General features: G+C 33.5%; 1 protein-coding gene across 1 annotated transcript in view; it reads left to right on the forward strand.

Moving 5' to 3' along the window:
- LOC124947081 (protein madd-4) overlaps positions 1-22500 on the forward strand; it is a 187568-nt gene that overhangs the window by 1099 nt on the left and 163969 nt on the right.

Consider the following 22500-nt stretch of genomic DNA (forward strand, 5'->3'; position numbering starts at 1 on the left):
GTTTTTTTCACGTTTTCATTTGCTTTTGACAACTTTCCTTTCTTTTTCTATTATCTTCTTTTTTCTTTTTTTTTTTTTTTTTTTTTTTTTTTTTTTTTTTTTCTCATTTCATCAGAATCCGTCGTTGTCGTCGTCGTTTTCGAAGAACAGAAGTTTTTGTTGACGATAATGTTTTTTCTTTCGCAAATTTTTTTTCTTTTTTGTTCGCTTGTCCTTTTATTCCTTTTCATGTCATCTTCCTCTCTCTCTCTCTCTCTTTCTATTTTTCTCCATCTTGAGAGTTTACCGGTCTTCAATTCGTACGAGTTTCTCTGGATTTTCAACTTACCTCGAGTTTCTCTGTTTCTCTCGTGAAGAAGATCAAAGAAGACCACGTCGCTTTAATCTGCCAATGACGAAATACCGCGCATCTTCCTTCATCTTATTTGACTTTGCTATCGTTCTCTCTCTCTCTCTTTCTCTCTCTCTCTCTCTCGCTCTCTTTCATACTCGTGCTCGTAGTCTCGTACCTTTTCATCGTAGTCCTTGTCCTCATCTCTTGGGTATAGCGTTCGTACGACTTTGAAATGCTTTCTGCGTGTCCTTCTACGACAGCTGCCTCTTTTTTTCCCTCCCTTGAGAACGGAAGATGGAAAAATTAACGTCGGTGCCACGTGATTCTACTCTCTTCGGGCGAGAAACGCGAATCGGGTCATACGGCTGATGCACGCGATCTCCTTTGCATTTTTTCTATTTCCAAACCAAATTCTCTCTCTCTCTCTCTCTCTTTCTCTCTTTATATATATTTATATATATATATATATACATATATTATTTTTTGTCTCTTTCTTTCTTTCTCTTTTTTTTCTGGATTATTAGAAACTTTTCTCTCTTTTTCGATAATAATTTCTTTACTCTTAATGATTACTATCCACCATCAGCACCACTACCACCACCACTATCACCACCACTACTACTACTATTACTACCATTACTACTATGGTAAATCTCGTTAGACCAACGCTCGACCACTCGTGAAATCCCTCAGGATTAAGCTCGTCGATCATCGACTTCTGGCTCGTATATAAACAAAGGACCGATTGTTCACAAGCTTCGCTTTAAAGCCGAAGATCAAATTTCGGTCTAATGTATTATGTCAAAGGAAGATCGTCGTTGGTTTTGCGCGCATAGATCGTAATCAGGTGATAACTTTATCCGTTAAGATCCCTTGTCCTTTTTTTTTTTTTCTCTGGTTCTATGTTCATGGTAATTAACGTTTCATATATATGTATATATATAAAATGTTAATTACTACGTATATATAATATATAAAACATCGACAATCGATGAAGGATCATCGGTTACGTATGATAAAGCGAGCATACTCTTAGATAAGCAATAATACAAATTTTCATGTTAAATTAAATAAATAAATAAATATATATATATATATATATATGTTTTTTTGTTCTGATTAAAATTAAATATAGACGATCGACTTTTAGTCGTTTATATCGGACAATAATAAATTTAGAAGATAAAATTAATTTTTTATAACGACGTCATAGAAGGACCTTGTTTACATTCGGTTTACCTTCGGATTATTGATAAACAAAGTTTTGCTATCGATCATTAAAAAGATGCTTCGTATACTTCAAATATGTCAAGTGACATCGATTCTTTTAGAGAGAGAGAGAGAGAGAGAGAGAGAGAAGTGGACAATACGACGAGCGAATAAAAAGAGAAAGAAAGAAGTTGGTCGAAAAGTTAAAGAAAAGTCTTTCTTAGGTAATAGTAACAGTAATAGTAATGGTAGTAGTGGTATTGATGATAGTGGTGGTGGGTAAAGATGGTGGTGGTAGGCGAGGAAAGAAAAAGCTTTGCCGTTTCTTTTCGCGGTTGCAGCCCTGAAGAAATTCCTTGTGTGTGTGTGTATGTGTGTGTGTGCAAGGTACGAATCCTAAAATACGAGAAGCACAACGGCCTGCCTCCTTGCCGTTTCCCTTCGTAGTTTTCCTAGAGCGTAGACTATTTGGTCCGGAAAAGTCACGAGCACCTTACGAACGTTCTTGAAATGGTACACACACACACACACACACACACACACATTTATATATATATATATATATATATACATACGTAGGTCAGAAGGTGTGTAGTCCTTTTTCTTCCTTCTCTTTCTCCTTCTTCTTCTTCTTCTTCTTTTCTGCTTCTTCTTTTTCTTTTAAGTGCGTTTGCAATCGAGCATTTTTCACGAGTCTCTGAACGAGATCCTTTCCACGTATTCTTACCTTTCTATTTTCTTTTTCTTTTTTTTTTTTTTTTTTTTTTTTTTTTTTTTTTTTTTTTCTTTTTCTTTTTTTGTTTCGAGAAATCTTGTAAAAATCTAGAACGAGCCACGAATCACGGATTTATTAACAATTCGATAAGACGATTAGAATTTGCCTTTGACAAAGAAGATTATAAATTCGATGTCGTTTCGAAAAAAAAAAAAAAAAAAAAAAAAAAAAAAAAAGAAAAAGACTTCTCTTTTTTTCTTTTTTTCTGTCCCGAACAAAAAGTTACTATCTCATAATTATATTTATGCGATACTTTTAATCTTAACCGTTATTAAAATTTTCAACGTTCATTACGATCGATAAGTCTTTTTCTCTCTTTTTTTCTTTCTTTTTTTTTTTTTTTTTCTTTTTTCCTATCTCTGTCATTGAACTTTCATCCTCTATTCGGCGAATAATCTTTTAACTTAAGAAAAATCAGTGGAAAAAAATTTCTGATACATTCGCGTTTTGCGCTTCGAGTACGATCATATTAATATTCTCTACTGTTGAAAAGACAGTGGAAGAAGAAATTATTTAGTAGACGATATCGTTTTAGTTTTATCGATCGATCAAAAGAAGAACGTTCGATTAATATTCGTCTTCGTTCAGAATATTCATGATCTAATTTCTCTTTCTCTCTCTCTCTCTCTCTCCCTCTCTCTTTTTATTTTTTACTCTTTATAGTATCATCGAGTAAAATTTGTTTATCGAATCTATTTACGAAGAATTAACTAAAACTCCTTTGAACTAACTCATCTAATTAATTTTTTTATTCGACATAATAGTATCCACGAGAATAATAATTTTTCTCTCTCTTTTTTCTTTCTTTTTTCATTTTTTTTTTTTTTTTTTCCTTATAGCGATTAATAAATAATATCTCTTATATAAAAAGCCAAGAGAGAGAGAGAGAGAGAGAGAGAGATAATTTTGCCAATTTTTTTATCTTGTTGAAAAAAAAATCAGAGAGAGAGAGAGAGAGAGAGAGAGAGAGAGAGAGAGAGGAAAAGAGATAAAGAAAGAAAGATAAAAGAAGACCGTACGTTTTCACCTTCAAAGAAAGAATACTTTGTGCATTGTTATTACCCGCTGATTTTGTTCGGCCACCCTCGAAGACGTTGTGGCATAGTATATATATGTATGTTAAAGGTACGAAGGCGTTTCGTCTCAACGAGAGAACCCTATTGTCATTTCGTACTTGTTTGCGACTGAGACTCTCCTACCTTTCTCGTATACCTGTTTCAAAGATGAAGATCCCTCTTTCTCTTTCTCTCCCTCTCTCTCTCTCTCTCTCTCTCTCTCTCTTTCTTGCTCTTCCTTGTCTCGTACCTTCTTCACCATAAGTCTGTATACATACATATATCTCCTATGCTCTTTTGAAATAGGCACAAGCACGATCCGCAAACACGTATCGAACGCGTTTTTTCCAAATTTTCACATATAAATGTATGCACATTTATATTGACGTTTTATCAGGATAATATTATGACAGATACATACTTACGTGCTCCAGTTCCGTTAGTCAGACTCGATTTATATTGGTTTCTTACAAGTTCGAAGATATCCTTGGAAGACGTCTCAAGGACGTCTCGTTTTTATTACAGAAATGTATTATCTGTATTGAAGAAAAGAAGAGAGAGAGAGAGAGAGAGAGAGAGAGAGAGGGTGAGAAAAAATATACCTCAAGTACTTTCACGAAATGTTTTCTGGGCTCGATCGTATGGCAAAAGTTTTAGTCGACGTTCGTGACTCTGACGATTCGTGTTGGACGACGACAAACTGTCCAATAAAAATACATGCCTCTTCTAAGATATGTCGACGTGCATGCGTTAAGTGAAGTCGAGCACGTCGATCGTAATAGAGCTTTTAAAAACTCGACTTGAGAAGAACGCTAAGACTCCAAACTCTCTTTATTTCTTTGTTGTTTCTCTTTTTCTCTCTCTCTCTCTCTCTCTCTCTCTCTCTCTTGTCGCGTATAATCTGTGTGATCCGAGAACGATGAGTATGACGAGGACGACAACACAACGACAAGAACGCTCGAGAATTATGTATCTACGTGGAAAATTATGCAAAGTGGATTATCATGCTTTTGGTCTGATGCAGGAGCACACGTGGATTTATGATAACGATTAATTCGATCTATCTCATGTAGTTAGATATAGAATATATAAGGTATATATGTATATATATATATATATATGTATTATATAGTGCTTCAAATTCGTTTGACTTAAGTGAAATTAATAATAAGAAAAGAAATTTTCTTTTTGGTATAAATAATCGTATTAACGCCATCATTGACCGTGTAATTAAATTCAAGAAGTAATGGCGTTTCGCGAAGCGTATGCTCGCATAATTAAATTAAAATTTTCATTGAAATATTAAAAATTCTGGAAAAGTCTATAATATATCAAAATTAAGCGAACGCTATTCGAGTACGATATATAACAACGATACTTACACGATTTTATACTTTAATAATTATATAATTCATAGATATAGGTATGTATCTGTATGCGTGTTGTATGCGAACAATAGGAAGTATACGCGAGAGTAAAAAACGTGACGATCGACAATATCTTGTAACATTTATGATCTCTATCTATCGAAGAGTATAAAAAAAAAAAAAAAAAAAAAAAAGAATAAAAGAAAGAAGAAAAATAAAATATTTTCCTTTTTCAAGACGTGACACAGAAACATTCGCCTTTCTAATACGATAAACGAGCACGTATGTTCTATAGAATTGAATCGACATTTGAAAAACTTTAGAAATCATTAATATATTTATGATTTACAATGACGACCTTTATATATCGTCGGAATAAATAAGAACAATTTTACGAAGTTCTATGTATATTTTCTTATTTATAAACTATACTTATGAATTATACTTTATGCATACGTGAATATTTTATAAGGATCATATTATTATTGGTACTTGTCAATTTTTCCTTCGACTTTTGGGTACTCAAAGAGTGAGAAATATATAGATAGATAGATAGAGATAGAGAAATATATACATATATAAAGAGAGAGAGAGAGAGAGAGAGAGAGAGAGAGAGAGAGAGAAAGAGGTATGGCTTGTACAGGTCATGTTGCGGTATGTAACACAACAAATTTTGTCAGATGTTTCTAGTCGAATACGTATTGTTGCTTTTACCGAAGGTATCGAAGGTCATAGCTTAGCAAGAATAGGGACCGACTATTCAGTCTGTGAAGCTTTGTCCAGCAACTTGGACGAATTCGGAAATGTTTCTCTCTCTCTCTCTCTCTCTCTCTCTCTCTCTTTCTCTCTTTCTCTCTCTCTCTCTCTCTTTCTCTCTCTCTCTTTCTCTTTCTCTTTCTCTTTTAACGAGCGAATCGGCCACGCGTGGAATTACAAGCGACCCAGTTCGCACGCGAGATCGACGTAATTGTCTGTACGGAGAACCCTCTCCCTTTTACCACCTATCCCTACTATACCTATCTTTCTACCTACCTACCTACCTATCTACCTATCTACCTACCTACCTATCTAAACCCTTCGATCGAAGTACCAAGAGAATGAGAGCAAAAAGGGTGGACTCGTTCGTAACTGCTGATTCGACTCCAAGAATCATTCCGCTCTATTAAACGTCGACCTTGTGATTATCATCGTAAGAAAATTCTGTTCCTCTCGGGGGTAGTAATAAAAAGCTTTTTTTATTCTTAACATTACCTAATAATAATTACGTTGAATCGATAGATATATGGAAAGATAGATAGATAGATAGAGATAGAGATAGATAGATAGATAGATACAGAGAGAGAGAGAGAGAGAGAGAGAGAAAGAGAAATGTATGATGGATTAAAATTTTCATTTCGATTTATTTTCTATGATTACTTCGTTAAAATTTGTCGTTGTTGTTTTTTTCTTTTTTGCGTTTTCAAAAAAAAAAAAAAAAAAAGAGAGAGAGAAAAGAAATAAATAAAAAGAAAAATAACAAAAACATCTACATAGAGTATAAATCTATGGGAGAAGAAATGTGTGCTATATGCAAGATGGGATCCAATTCGGATTTTTGAAGCCGAACGTATAAAAGCTTATGCGATGTGTAATATGATTCGAACTATAGTGGAGTCGGTTGTCGACGTTTGGAAACTCCGGGGAAATCTCGGTGAGCATCGCCAGTATACCGAAATTCCCAAGTCACTTGCAAGACATAAGGTAACATTCTGTGGATACATCTGCGAATGACCGGTGGACGTAAGAGAGAAATATATATATATATACATATATATATATATATATATATATACAGGAAGAGAGAGAAAGAGAGAGAGAGAGAGAGAGAGAGAGAAAGAAATTCGGTAATAGTAACGAAAATCTCTCTTTCTCTCTGTCTTTCAATACTAATTTCTATTTGTATGTTTGAGGGTTAAAAATCATTAAAAGAGAATTTGATTATCCTTTCTATCTAAGATATTCATTATCAATCGAATTATTATATAATATATATCTGTGGAATTATATTGATATTTATGTATTATTTAACAATACGAACGAAATCGTCGCAATTGTTTCTAAAGTGATTGTTATATAGCGATTACAATGTACAAAGCATTTTGTATGTAGGATTATTCAAAAGTATGATATTGGATAGCAGATTCAAGATAATGCTTTCTCAAATCATGGATGCAGGAAAATATCTATATATACACACACACACATATATATATATATACAAATATATATACATATACATATACGTATATATATATATAATATATTAAGAGATAAATTTTGGTACTAGGAGGATATATAGATCGTATCATAATCCATCAATTTCTCTACCCCGACAGAGTCCATCTATTACTTCTCGCGTTGCCTCGAAGCATCGCCGTTTCGAAACACGAGCTTTACAACTCGGCTTATCTTGTAGAAGATACTTGCTAGGTGGCAATAGAATAGGCAACTTGGTTGAGGTGTACTTTCCATCTCTCTCTCTCTCTCTCTCTCTCTCTCTCTTACATTAGAGAAAGAGAGATAGAGAGCAAAAGATAGAAAGAAAGAGAGAGACAGAGAGGGGTAGAGATATTATCTCAAATATTCTATAGAACATTTCGTCGAAAGCATCATGCGGTATTCTATCTTTGAAAGCCAGAGAGAGAGAGAGAGAGAGAGAGAGAGAGGGAGGGAGAGAGAGATAAAGATAGAGAGAAAGAATTGGCGATAAAAGGCGCTCGTTATCGGTCTCTCACCATGAACGTTTCACGGGAGTCCGTTTTTCGTCGTTTTCGACGGCTCGCACGCTCGATCGGTCTTTATTCGGCAGCAATGAGTGGTTCTCGGTTAATGGGTTGAGAAGAAGTAGAAGAACTAAAAGGAAGAGGAGGAGTAGAAGGAGGCGGAAGAGGAAGAGAAGAATGAGGAGAAAGAGGAGGAGATGAAGGAGGAGGAGGAGGAGGAGGAGGAGGTAGAAGCAAGGAGAGGTAAAGGAGCCGTTTCTCCGTCAGAATCTTACGGTTGACGCCGGCCACTTTACAGATTGCCTTCGAGAAGTAAGCCGTTAAGAACGCCCGCCACCCCCTTACCTCTTCCCCCTCTCACGCCTCCAAATCCCACCACCACCACCTTCTTCCTTTCCTCTTCTTGTACCATACAGAAGATGTTTTTAAGAAATGGAAAAGAGAAAAAAAAAAAGAGGGAGAGAGGTTGACCAGGCAACAACCTAAAAGGATTACGACCGACTGACGGCTTGACCACGCGCGAACGAGACACGGATTTTTTTTCTTCTTCTTCTTCTTCTTCTTCTTGTTTTCTTAAAGGAAGTAGAAGAACCAATGAGTCAGAGATAAAGAAAAAGAAAAAGGAAAAAGGTGAGAAGGGAGGGTGGGGAGGAAGCGGTGGAAAGAGAGAGTGAGGGAGACAGAGAGAAATGATCTTTTTAAAAGCAGAAATCAGAATGCTTATCATTGTTAACGACAGTGTTTGACTAAAGGACTTTCTTTCGTTTTACTACGGATTCCATTGTGATTTCGCTGTTCCCCCTGTCCCTCCCCCCTCCCCCCCCCCACACCCATTGTTGTCAATACTTCTCTTCCTTTCATGGAATGCAGAAGGAGATTCCTCTGTAAATGTTCACCGTCTTATTTCTAACAACCTTTTGCGTTGAAGGAAGATAATATTGGTATAATGGACGGATAACACTTTCAGAAGAGTGGAAGATAGTTTTTACTTGGTGCTTTCGTTCGTTCGGCTTTCTACCTTTTTAAAAAGGGGAACTCTCTTCGCCTCGAGGCGTCAAAATCGAAGCATATATGTACATATATATATATATATATATATATATATATATATATATATATATATATATATATGTATATCCCTTCCGATGGATCTCCCTTTCTCTCTCTCTCTCTCTTTCTCTATCTATTTCTCAGTTGGTTCGATGTTTACTACCAAGTAGGACCTTACCTTCGACTAATTTCCTATCATTTGTCGAGCTATCTCGGTAAACGCGAACCGATTTGTAAACGAGGTAAGGTTAAAACGAGGATTTCGTCGTTTGCTACCAGAAAACTCGAAGGATTCTTCTTCTTCTTTTTTGTCGTTTTAACGACGTCATTTTCTTCTTCTCCCTCTTCTTCTTCTTCTTCTTCTTCTTCTTCTTCTTCTTCTTCTTCTTCTTCTCCCAGTCTTCCCCTTTTACATTTACGTACGTATACGTCTAAGTACCTTTGCCTATCTCTTCGCTTACTATTTAATTCTTTTGAAACGTTCCAACCTATCGTATTTCTCTTCACTATCATTCGAAACGATTTCTAACCAATTTACGTCTGCCAAATTATATGAGACTTTTTTTAACGAGATAATTATTATCCTCCCAATGGTTTGCCTCGAACGATTTCTCTTAACAATTTATATTTTTCTTTTCTTCTCTCAATTTCCTTTTTTGTAATATGTTCCAAAGAAGAATCATCGCATTTATAACTTCAAACGGGGGAATAATTATCATAACGGTTACGATCGTTAATTAATGTCTTCGTTAATGAATCAGTCTATTTCTAATTTAATCAAATTCTTACGCTTTTTCTCCTTTTTCTTTTTCCCCTTTTTTTTCTTGTAAAATTTCTCTCTTTACTTCCATTTTTGACTTTAGCGAATGTACTTTAGGCTGTTCCTTCTTTTTTCTTTTCTTTTTTTCTTTTTTTTTTTTTTTTTGCTTCTTCCTTTTTCTTAGATCGTTGTATGCGAGGAAGTGAGGTTTTAAAATGTGAATCTCATCCCCCATCTGGGTCCCCCCCCCCCCACTTACAACTCTTCTAGTTTTTCTTTAATACGATCGTATATACGCGTATTCCCGCTTAGACGCAAATTTATCGATGATTTTCATCCCGCAAAAACTTTTTTCTTTTCTTCCTTTTTCTTTTCAGTTCTTTTTTTTCTTTTCTCTTCCTTTCTTTTCTTTTCTTTTCTTTTCTTTACTTTTTGTTTTTAATAACGGTCAACAAGACGATTTATTAAACGTAACTTTTAGAAATCTTCTTGGAGTCGTAATTAAGTCCGTCGAAAGTTTCTGAAATACTCATTAATTGAGAGAGAGAGAGAGAGAGAGAGAGAGAGAGTTACTGCAGTAATTTGTTAACTACCAAATGTTCGTTGTAAAACGAACGAAGAAAATAAAATCATTGGGATATTATTTTAGATAGCCAATTTCTGTACGTTCTTTTAATATTTCCTTTATTGCAACGTGAAGAACAACGGATTCTAATATTCTAAAAGTGACTAGTAAAATGTATGCTCGGTTTGCAGAGAGAATAATAGGTACTCGCCTATCATCGTTTCAAGACGTTAATGGACCCGATACCATTGGGGATATCTTCGAGGATATCTTTTGCTTCGCAATCCCTTAGGCTAAACCTTTATATGCTTTTGTGATATATTTGCTCTCACGTATATGCGTGTAATAATTTTAGAAATAGTTGAAAAATATTTTATTCCCTTATAAAACGTCCTTTTTATTATTATTATTATTATTATTATTATTATTTTTATTTTCTTTTTCTTGTCCTTTTCTTTTCTTTTCTTCATTTCTTTTGCCTTCTTTGTCTTTTCCTTTTTTTTTCTTTTTTTTTTTTTTCAAGAAGAGAATTAAATCCGAATTGATTAAAAAAAAAATTTAACACCGACGTTAAGATATTTCAATGGAATATTTATTATCGCATTAAGGATATTTCTTTTTTTTTCCAAAAAATATCTGTCTTATTATTTTTGTTCTTTTTTTTTTGTTTATATCATTTTTTTTTTCGTTTTTTTTTGTTTTGTTTTTTTTACTACTAAGCACGATATATCTAAAAAAAAAAAAAGATTAAATGAAATGAAAATTAAATAAGATAAAAATTTTCAATATTTTATTATCGGTATTAAAAATTGATCGAATATATTTTATTATTTACGATTATATTTTCGTTGATATTAAATATTATAATATATTTATCCTTTCGTCGTTGAAATTCAAAGTTCTCATTTTCGTTTTCTCTCTCTCTCTCTCTCTCTCTCTCTCTCTCTCTCTCTCTCTTTCTTATTCGATTGGTAATGAGAACGAGACGAGATTAGATATCGATTATGTTCGCGTAACGTTTCGTCGATGAAAACGATTTAGATTTCCTACAATTGGAGCACGTCGATTTATTTGATTGAGTAAGGAAATCTCAAGAATGTTACGAGAGATCAAATCATTTCAAATCGCAATCTTTCGATGCTTGAAATAGATGCCTACGGGGTTTTACGATAAAAACGATAATAGAAACATTTTAGTATAACATTTTGAGGATATACAAAATTATCATACGCAAATAAGCGAATATATATTTCATTTCACCCCATTTATATCTAATCAAATATTTATTAATTTCTAATCTACGTTAACGTAGACAAACATACGTACAACTCGCAAAGGAAAACGATCATTGAGATTAATATTCGATATTTCTGTTTTCAAAGATGGATCGTTGAGAATATTCGATAATATCAAAGTTTCCTGTTATTTTATTAATTAATCAATGAAATTGATCGTTCGATTAATTAAATGAACTCATCGTTTTATTACATCTAGATATCGTTAAAATAAAGTGTATATATATATATATATATATAATCGAGACGTGTGGCTTGTAAATCGTTCCATGGAAGTGCGATTTTAGCGTTCCAAGTTTAAATGAATTTCTGAGAGAAATACACATGCACACACACACACACACACACATATATATATATATATATATAGAGAGAGAGAGAGAGAGCGAGGGAGAGAGAGAAAGAGAAAATGAACCTTTGTACGTGAGAGTAGAATTTGCTAATTCTTTAAGATTATTGCAGTCGAATTTATTAGATTCTAATGGTACTCTTTCTTTTCTTTTTCCTTCGACTATACCAATGAAAATTATTATGCTTCCCTCGATAACATTTTATTAGAGAATATACGACGATAGGATCGATAAGAAAAGACATTCGGTGTTAGATTCATTTATCGTATAATATAATCCTTCTTATCTATCAAATGGAAACAGATACTTTGACTATTCATTTTTCTAATTGTGACTAAAAAAAATATATATATATATATATATGTGTGTGTGTGTGTGTGTGTACACAGATACTTACGTACGTCCTTCTTGTTTATTATTGAAAATTGTATTACTATAAAGTATATCTCTTTACTAACGAGTATGATTATTATTAAAAAGGAAAGAAAGAAAAAAAAAAAAAAGAAAAAATAAAAAAGAAATTGTCGTTTCTTTTCATTCTTTCTTTTTTCTCTATTAAATCAAATAATCAGATTACCACAAAGTATTTTTATTCATCGGCATGAGAATTCTTATTTGTTAAACAAATCAATCTATATCATCTTATATACATTGATCTTTTCAACACCTCGATGCTCGATAAGAATGTCATCATCGCAATAACAACGACAACAACAACAACAACAACAACAACAACAACAACAACAACAACAACAATAACAACATCGAACTTATGAATAATTGATTTCAATTACTGTGACTGTTTTTTTTTTCTTCTTCTTTTTTTTTTTTTTTCAAATCATTCACACGTCACAAGAGAGAAAGACGTATCAGTAAGAGTGTAAATAATTGGAGTTGCGCTTGCGAGATTTTTTTTTTCTTTTTTTTTTTTTTTTTTAATCGTATCGTAGAAAAAGAGAAAGAGTGCAAAATAGATAGAGACGTAGATACAGAGAGACAGAGACAGAGTGAGAAAGAGTCAAAGAGGGGTGACAGGGGGCAGGGAGAGTGGGAGGGAGGGAAGGAGAGGGAGAGGGAGTCGAGAGAAGGATATTGCATCGCGTCCCCGGGTGTGTGTCCATTTTACCGTGGCAACCGCCAATTGTGGCGGTACTTTGCGAGCCGTTTGGAAAACCGCAAAAGCTAGACTGCGGAGAACCACGCAATCTGTCCCTATTCCTGAGGGTCCAAGTGCATACAATGCCAAAATGCAAAATGATTTTCGTTAGTCTTTTAACGATCGATTGATCAGAGAAGAGAAATTTCTCAAGTATATGGGTAACATTTAACATTCCATCTATTTATCTATCCATTTATCCTATCTATCCATCTATTTATCTCGATTCGAGCGAACGAGCGAGCGAGCGAGAGAAAGAAAGAAAGAGAGAGAGGCCGGGAGGAAAGAAGAAGAAGAGAGAGAAACAAAATCGATTCTTATACACCATTAAAGGAGTATCGATACCATTTGCTAGAAAGAAGAAACATTAACATCGTAAAATGATCGTTCAATCAGGAAACTTTCTATAAAACTTTTATAACCATGGTCCTCGTTTTTATGACGTTTCAAACGATTTCATAGCTACCCCCCCCCCCCACCCTCTTCTTCTTCTTCTGCTTCTTCGTCTTCGTCTTCTTCTTTGAATATCATAGCGATACGATATTGTATATGATTTATGCTATATCACTGAGAAGGTGATTTCTTAGTATAGGTGATAACGTTCCTACTTTCCCTCTCTCTCTCTCTCTCTCTCTCTCTCGTAACGTTTCCTTGAAATTTATTCTCAAAGCAACACCGGCACCACCAGCAGCAGCAGTAGCAGCAGCAGTAGCAGCAGCAGCAACGTCCTACTATCTTTCAGGAATACGAATTTTAGACGATAGTAAGTTAAATGCCAGTTTATTTTATTTTCTTATATTTTCTTATTCATTCGAAATAAAGTGAAAACGAGATATACCAATAAAAGTAAGAAAGTAAAGAAATAAGAAAGAGATAGATAACATTGTTAGGATAATAACAATAATGATAATAATGATAATAATAATAATAATAATAATAATAATAATAATAATAATAATTGCATTTGTTACGTAAAATGATAAAGGAAAGAAATATTTAATATCACGATTGTATTGACATGATAGATAGACTCTTCTAATCTTTCTAACGCTAGGAATTTGGCATTGTTAAAAATATTATAATACATAGAGAAAGAGAAAAGGAAAGAGAAAAAAAAAGAGAGTAAGAGAGAGAGAGAGAAAGAGAGAGCCTATTAAAAGAATAAACAGTGAGATACGAGGAAGGGTGAAAGTAATTAGGAAAGTGAGATCGTCGTAAGTGATTATCACGATTGGAATCTCTTGCGAAGTAATCCTCAAGGCTTAACTCAGGCTAAAAGATTTACATAATCCGTTGAAAGACAGAACGAAATTCAACGTCGTGTTATTCTTAAGAGAAGATATATATATATATATACATATATGTGTTTATATATATATATATATATATCTCGAGTCAAGAATAAAACACATACACACACATATATGTATAATATATTCTCTTTATTACTTTGTTTTGTTTTTCTGTTACTTTTTTTTGTTTTTGCTTATTTTTTTTTTCTTTTTAATTTTCTTAATCTCTCGAATACGGGAACGAGAACGAGCAAACGATATCACTTGAAATTAATTTAAATTAATCAAAAGTAATTTCATTATATATTATTTTATTTTACTTTATATTATATATTATATATTATATATATATATATATATATATATATATATATATATATATTGTTTTTTTTTTCTATCCTTTTTTTCATTTTTTCTTTGTCATTTACAATTGGTAACGATATATACCGATATCAATATCATTTTCCTTGGGTAACTTGTTACAAGTATCTCGTTTGTATCAACGGTCATTCGAAAGGCAAAAGTGCGATAGACGAAGTTGTTTCAAGAAGTACTTTAGAAGAAACTCAACTTGGGGCTCCTGGTCCCTTCGTGCCCGAGCCAGAAAGAAATAATCGTTTCGTAAAAGTGCCTCGTCTCTTTACGTTCCAAGAAATTCCATTAGACGTTCGGGTCTTTATAATATTTAAGAGCTCGTCGTATATAAAACGTCATATATATATATATATATATATATATATATATATATATATATATACCTTAACATACTTATACGATATTATCCTCTTATAATGGATAATACGTATTAAAAAAGGATTTTTTTTTTTTATTTCTTTTCTTTTCTTTTTTTCTTTCCACTCTTCCCTCGCATCCCACCCCCACACCCTCCCTCTCTCATACAAATTTATTCATCGACAAATTACTATTTTGATATATTTTTTCGAGGGATGATGATGGAGGATGGGAGATAGAAGGAAAACGAAAAAGAGAAGTAAAAATAATTCCACTTCGGACAAAATTTGATATTTGTCATTATTTACTAGCTATAAAAAAGGAAAATATATATATATATATATATATATATGTCAATTCGAAATGGAAGATATTTTTCTCCAAAGCCACTTCGATTTTCTACACAATTTGGATATAGAGTCATCAACTACTGTGTATGTACCAATATAATAATACAAATTTGTTTGACTACACACACACACACACACGCATACATATATATATACATACACAGACACATTATTAAATATATATATATATATATATATATATATATATATATATATATATATATATATATATATATACATCGATGTAGTAGGCGATGCAGTGGAGCGAATTTAGCATAGAAAACCGGATACGAGCTTATTGTGACAGCATATCTATAGAGTAGTACGGTTGGATGTTAAACGTGAATACTCAAGCTCGTTGTGACCGAACAGTGAGCGGCCTACCACCGGTCGCGCGGATGTGCTTCGACATGAAAAAGGAAATTCGAACATATTCCGACTACATGCTCGAGACTCATACAGCATCGTCATTCTCGTCGTAGTAGTAGTAGTAATTGTTATTATTGTTGATATTGTTGTTATTGTTATTGTTGTTGTTGTTGTTGTTGTTATCATCGTTGCTGCTACTATTACTATCGCTACTACTAGTGCTGTTGCTGTTGCTGCAGCAACGTACTTCAAGATATTCAAGTATTTTGCGAATGACGACCGAAGTGGGCCGTATTCATATTGTTCGGATTAACTAATGCTTATCTTTTACTCACGAGAACGCATACGAATAACCCGTACTTGAAGTAAGATAGACTTTTTTTTTCTCTATTTCTCTCTCTCTCTCTCTCTCTCTCTCTCGTTTTTTTTTCCTTTCTCGTTCGAATCATATATTTTTCCCTCTAAGTAGATTATTTTTAGGATTAATATTATTTTTTTTATTCTTTCTCATTTTGCCTTTACTTTTTTCTCTCTTTCCCTTTTAAATATACACATATATAATATTATCATCCACGAAACGCTACAAAATTAATATGCGTTGGTATATGTAATATTCGGTGTACCTATTTAATAAACGTCACTGTGATTTTTCTTTCTGTCCTCTCTTTTTTTTTTTTCTTTTTCCTCTTACAAATTTCAATGAATTTAAAGATAAGAAAAACGAACTATAATATATACACACACACATATATATATATATATACATGAAAGGGAGAAAGAGTATGGTAAATTGCATGTCGGGCAAAGTGGATTGTCGTGCGTCTTCTGTAGCGGGTTCTATTGGGGGTGCCAGATGACAGCCGGTGAGCGAGAGGAGAGGCCACTTAACCGCTATCGAAACACGCATTATCAATCTTCTCAGAGGCTACAAGGAGCTTGTTCGAGTAATTGCAAGGATACATAAAAGAGAGAGAAAAGAAAGAAAGAGAGAGAGAGAGAGAGAGAGAGAGAGAATGTGAGAGTGAGAGAAAGAGTGATACGCGAAGCAGTTTCGAGAAGTACTCGTGCGACATGACTGCTTGAGAAACATTAAGAGGACTTCGAGAGAAGTCTTCGTGTACCACAAACTCGTGATCGTTTTCTCGATTATCGATATATATATATATATATATATATATATATATATATATATATATATTCGAGACTAACAAAAAAGAAAAGAAAATGGAAAAGAAACAAATAAGAAAGAAAAGAAATCCCTCTCGTATCACAGAAGACCTATGGCTAGAGACTATACTTACACCCTCTATTATTTACGTGCAACGTGATTTGTATATATAAAAAGCACGAAAGTTTTTCTTTCCCTTCCTTCTTTCTCTTTTTATTCTACGATTTAATTAATTAATTAATAAATTAATTTATTTATTGTTTTCTTATCGATTCATTCTCGACGCTAAGCCTCAAAATCCATCCACCAGTACTCGACTATTTCTTTCAACTTCTATTCTTCCTCCCTCCCCTTCCCCGCCCCATCCCTCGCCACCCGTACCGTCAACCCCGTCAACCCCGATAGTCTCGAAGTCTCGTAATTTTTGTCAATCGAAACAGAAACGGGCAGTCGGCGTTACCAAAAAAAGAAGGCATCTGGAAAAAAGGATGAAATTGGCTCGGCCCTTCTGTTCGACCGAACGAACCAACCAACCCATTTACCCTTTCCCTTTTTCCTCGCGTGTTCGTTTAATCGACCAATCTCGTCGTGAGTGTCGTGAAGATTCCCCCTATTATCCTTGTTCTTGAATGTTCCTTCCTAGCCAGTATCCCATCTTCTATCCTTCTCTACTTCTTTTTTTCTTTTTGATTTTTCTTCTTTCTTCTTCTTCTTCTTCTTCTTCTTCTTCTTTTACTATCCGATTTTTCTTCTTCTTTTTTCTTCCTCTTTTACTTTCCGATTTTTCGTTTTCTTTCTTTCTTCTTTTTCTTCCTCCTCGTCTCTTTTTTCTTTCTTTTCAATTTTTCTTCTTCTTTTTCTTTTTCTTCTTCTCACTTATCCATCCTTTTTGCTATTCTCACCCGGTCAATATCGCTTTAATCTAGGCTAGATATTTTTGCCTTGGATGAACCGCAAACTGCCGAGGCATCAAATTTTGAACGGAATCTCGTAGGAGACAGAATTCGATCGACTTTTCGTCGAGTTAATTGGCCTACTTTTTTACTCTTTCATTCTCTTACTTCCTCCCCCATCCTTCTCTCTCTCTCTCTCTCTCTCTCTCTTTCTCTTTATCTATCTATTTTTCTTTCTATCTATCTATTTAGAAGGTTCGCACGAGAGAGGTAAAAATTGTTCGAGGGAGATAAGTTCTCGCTGGAATGTTTAATTAAACGAGTTCATTCCCTAATAAATTTTCTTAACCGAATCTCCTCCCGAGTCTTGGAGAATATTTTTTCAACACTCGTGAAGCTCAAGAATGTGAGAATTATATATATATATATATATATATATATATATATATATATATATATATTAAATATAAGTAGTTATATATAAGTTCGTAAGATTTTATTTAATATCTTTTTATGTGTTCAACCGATCGATACGTAAAATTTAATTAATTCTATTTTCATGTGGTCATTAAAGATTTTAAAGCTGTTCGGAATTGATTATTAGTATCTCTCTCTATCTCCCTCGCTCTCTCCCTCTTTCTTTCTCTCTCTCTCGCTCTCTCTCTCTCTCTCTCTCTTTCTCTCCCTCTCTCGTATTCACTCTCATGAGTCACGTAACCGACATGTCATTAATTTTATGAATTAACGAGTGCCAAGATGACGACTAGTGCTACTAGGTTTAAACGACTTTACGATCCATTTGAGTGTGTTCACGTGGGCGATCGATTTGTAAGAAATACTTTATGGCATATTGTGTGCTAATACGTTGTTCTTCGCACGTATACGAGAGAGGGAGAGAGAGAGAGAGAGAGAGAGAGAGAGAGAGAGAGAGAGAGAGTTAGCTTTTCGTATATTAAAGCTGGACATAACCCAACGGGTCAAATATTTCTTTCATAGAAGTCACGAAGACCTTACTACCTTTGTTCGATCGAAATCTATTTGGCTGGATATGCCGAACTGTTTTTCAATCTCTCTTCCAAGCTTTTTCCTTTTTTTTCTTTCTTTTTTTTTTTTTTTTTTTTTTCATTATTAATCTTCGTCTCGTATCTAGGTTCTTTTGTTTCTTTTTTTTTCTTTTGTTTTTTTTTTTGTTTTCCTATATGCGCCACCTTTTTTTCGTTGATTTTTCTGAAAAAAAGAAAAAGAAAAAAAAAAAAAAAAGAAAGAAAAAAAAAATAAACGAAAGACGTCAGACAAAATAGATGAACTATTTAAAGAGGAAATATTTTTATTGTGACATACATTATTATTTTATTCTTACGATTCTTTTCTTGAATAATTTCTATTTTTTCGACATTTAAAAATATATGTATATATATATATATTTATCGTATTTTAATTACCCACAATGCTAGCGACCATACAGATCGCAGGACTAATGCGCAATCGCAGATCTCTTGTTCTCTATCGACGACAGTTCGAAAGAAAGATTTATATATTTTCATTTTTTGTTTTTCTTTTTTTTTCTTTTTTTTTTGTTTTCTCCCCCGTCCCCTCCCCCCCCCAGGTCCCATTCTTTTTTCTACGCTTTGCAAATTGTGTCACGTCTAGAAATTGACGTTAACGATTATATATCTCCTATGTGACCGTGTAGATAAATTTTTATTTCTTCCTCTTTGTCAATCTCGACCTTAATAAATGAATGTATTTTCGAGCACTGTTACGAGATTACAGTCGACGTGGAATAATGGAATATTGTAAAATAAATAATCCGAGAATGAAAGCGAGAGCGCAAGCGCACGTGCCCGAGAAAGAGAAAGAGGGAGAGAGAGAAAGAGAGAAAGGAAGAGAGAAACGTTACCACGGATAAACACATTTATGTTTTTCGTATTCATCGCGGAATCAAAACTCTTGGAAATTCGTTGAAAAAAAAATATTCTGTTTATCGCTTCTATTTGGATGGAAAAAAAAGAAAGAAAGAAAGAAAAAAAAAAGAAAAAGAGAAAAATAAAGGGTGGAAAAAAAAGGGAAGGCTCTTTTGAAATAGGCATGTATTTGCTTTTAGAGAAACGCATATAAAAACGTGTATAAGTAAAAAGGACAGAAAAGAAGAGAGAAAGAGAGAGAGAGAGAGAGAGAGAGAGAGAGAGAGAGGGAAAGAGGGAGAGAAAAAGTAATAGGTTATAAAAACGAAAGGGGTAGAAGAAATTTAAAGCGTCTTTGAGAAATTGTGAGCGTTCTCTTACGAAAGTGAACGTTCATAATAAAGAAAAAGCAACGACAGCAGCAGCATTAACAGCAGCAGCAGCAGCAGCAGCAGCAGCAGCAGCTTAGTGTCCGTCTACTGACAAATATCTTCTCGTCATCGTCGTCTTCTGGTCCTTTGGATCGAACGAGCGGAGAACCTTTTTTCTCTTGGGCTAGCATATTTTTTGTGAAAAAGAAATAACATGAAGGGCGGAAAATGGTTTGCCCTAGAAAAGTAACCGTGGCTTCTTTTATCAAGAAATAGATGGAAAGAAGTAACGTTAAGAGGGGAAAGAGAGAGAGAGAGAGAGAGAGAGAGAGAGAGAGAGAGAGAGAGAGAGAGAGAGAGACAGAGAGAAATAGAAAGAAAGAAAAGATCGTCCTGTCGTTATTGTTACCATTACTGGGTGCTTCTACTAGTTGGTAAGTACTAGAGATAGGTTGGCAATGTTGAAGGGCAATAGTAGTAGTAGTAGTAGTAGTAGTAGTAGTAGTAGTAGTAGTGTGCCTCGTTGGAAAGCTACGAGAAAGTGGCGTCAAGTTGCCAAGAGAAAAAGTTGACCGAGTTTTCGTCGATTTGTCAAACTCATTGAAATCTATCTATCCTTATAAACGTACCGAGTTTTAGACGATGCCTATGGCGTGATGGTATATACACTTTTTCCTTATTCTCCCATTTTCGTATTCTTACAAAAATGATTCGCACTACTTTAATCGTACCACGGTAAAAGAAGGAATAAGATAAAGGAAATAGAAAGAGACGAAGTTTTTTCTTGTAAAGTTTCTTTTTTTTTTTTTTTTTTCTTTTTTTTTTTTTTTTTTTTTTTTTTTTTTTTTTTTTTTTTTTTTTTTTTTTTTTTTTTTGTTGATATAGATAAGATATCATGAAAGTTTTTACACTTGGGATATCATTTACTTTTTATCCTTCTCAATTCTTTCGTTGGATTTTAATTCCTTCAACAATTTTTCTACGATCAACGTTCTATTTCGTTGCTTTATCTTTTGCACTCTTTCTTTTTCTTTTCTTTTTTTTTTTTTTTTTTTTTTTTTTTTTACCCTTTTCTCTTATTCATTCCACTTTTTTGTTCTATGTTCTTTTCTTCTTTTTGATTTTTTTTTCTTTTTTCTTTTTCCTTTTTTTTTTTTTTTTTTTTCTGTGTTTTTTTTGGTACTTTATTCTTTTTTCCATCAAATCTATGGATATATCACCCTTCGTCATTACAGTCGCATTAACGAATTTTACATTGGATCGGGGCTTGACGCAGCTGTCAAATGAAATTAATTATTAGATCGGATATCGATTAATCATTAACCCTGATTCGACGCAGGTGAGAGCACGATAGGCGACGTACAGTACGTTAATGACCTAACGGAGTTACGTACACAGCAGGTACGTAGGAAACGTCTTGTATCTATAATTCTAGCAATTAGGCCAAGGAGAGTTCGATACGCTCTAACTTACCCTGTATATCTATGTATATATATGTATATGTGTCTATATATATATATATATATGTGTGTGTGTGCGTATGTGTGTGTATATGCGTATGTGAATCAAGGAAAGCACAATCAAATACGTTTATATATATGTATACTCTAATGCATTTACGATTAAATCATTTGAATTAAGGTAAGAGTATAATATTGAATAAGAATTTCTTTCTTTCTTTCTTTCTTTCTTTCTTTCTTTTTTTTTTCCTTTAAATATTTCTATGATTTCATCGAAATACAAACAACATTGAAATGATCGTATACTTTCATTTAAACTTCATTTTCGGTGAGAATCTTCGTACATCGAAACTTTTCCAATATTTTCAATTGAAATATCGTTTCTCTCAAAGACAATCAATCCTCTTTCTCTCTCTCTCTCTCCCTCTCTCTCCCTCTCTCTCGTTTTCTCTCTCTCTCTCTCTCTCTCTCTTTTTCTTTCTGATAGCGAGAAGCTTCATCGTTTTCATTGGATGTACAACGATACGAACTTAAAGTGGAAACGAATTTATCGATCAGTCACTATAAACGAGAACCTGCTCTCAAGGATAGGATTATAAACGAGCTATGAAACTTTCGTCGTTTCGTCTGACGAGTGAATTTAGCTCAAACGAGTATTGCATTTTTCCAGACTTATCTTTTTCTACAATTGCTTCGTATTTTTACGCGTGTTATTTCTCTCTCTCTCTCTCTCTCTCTCTCTCTCTCTCTCTCTCTCTCTCTTTCTTTTTTTTTTCTCTTTCTTACACATTTCAAAACACCAGACGCTTAATCGATCTTTCTTTGTATTTAACAAAACGTTAGAATTTTTTCTCATTGATAAAATCTCTCGTAATAATTTTTAAAGAACAATTATAATCCATCCTTCTCAATTAAGGACTCATATTAATCCAATTTAGTTTATCCTTTTCTCTTTTTTTTTTTTTTTCTTCTCTTTTTTTATTTATTTTATTTTTTCTTCTTTTGTTTTCTTTGTTTCTTTCTTTATCTATCAGATCGCACAAAATTACTAGCCCAGAAACTTTTTTTTTTTTCTTCTTTTTATACAATCTGAAGAAGAAGATGAAGAAGAAGAAAAAGGAAAGAAAAAAAAAAAGAAGAGAGAAAAAAAGTGCAATTGATTTTTCAAATCGCTTTGATATTTGACTTTTGACAAATTTCAAAAACGTTCGTTTGAATCCGTATAAAAATTTGCCCGTAGAAAAATAATTTCCAATTGTTCCCGTCATATTTGTTATTTGACG

Source organism: Vespa velutina, chromosome 2 (genome assembly GCF_912470025.1).
Source record: "Vespa velutina chromosome 2, iVesVel2.1, whole genome shotgun sequence".
NCBI lineage: Eukaryota > Metazoa > Arthropoda > Insecta > Hymenoptera > Vespidae > Vespa > Vespa velutina.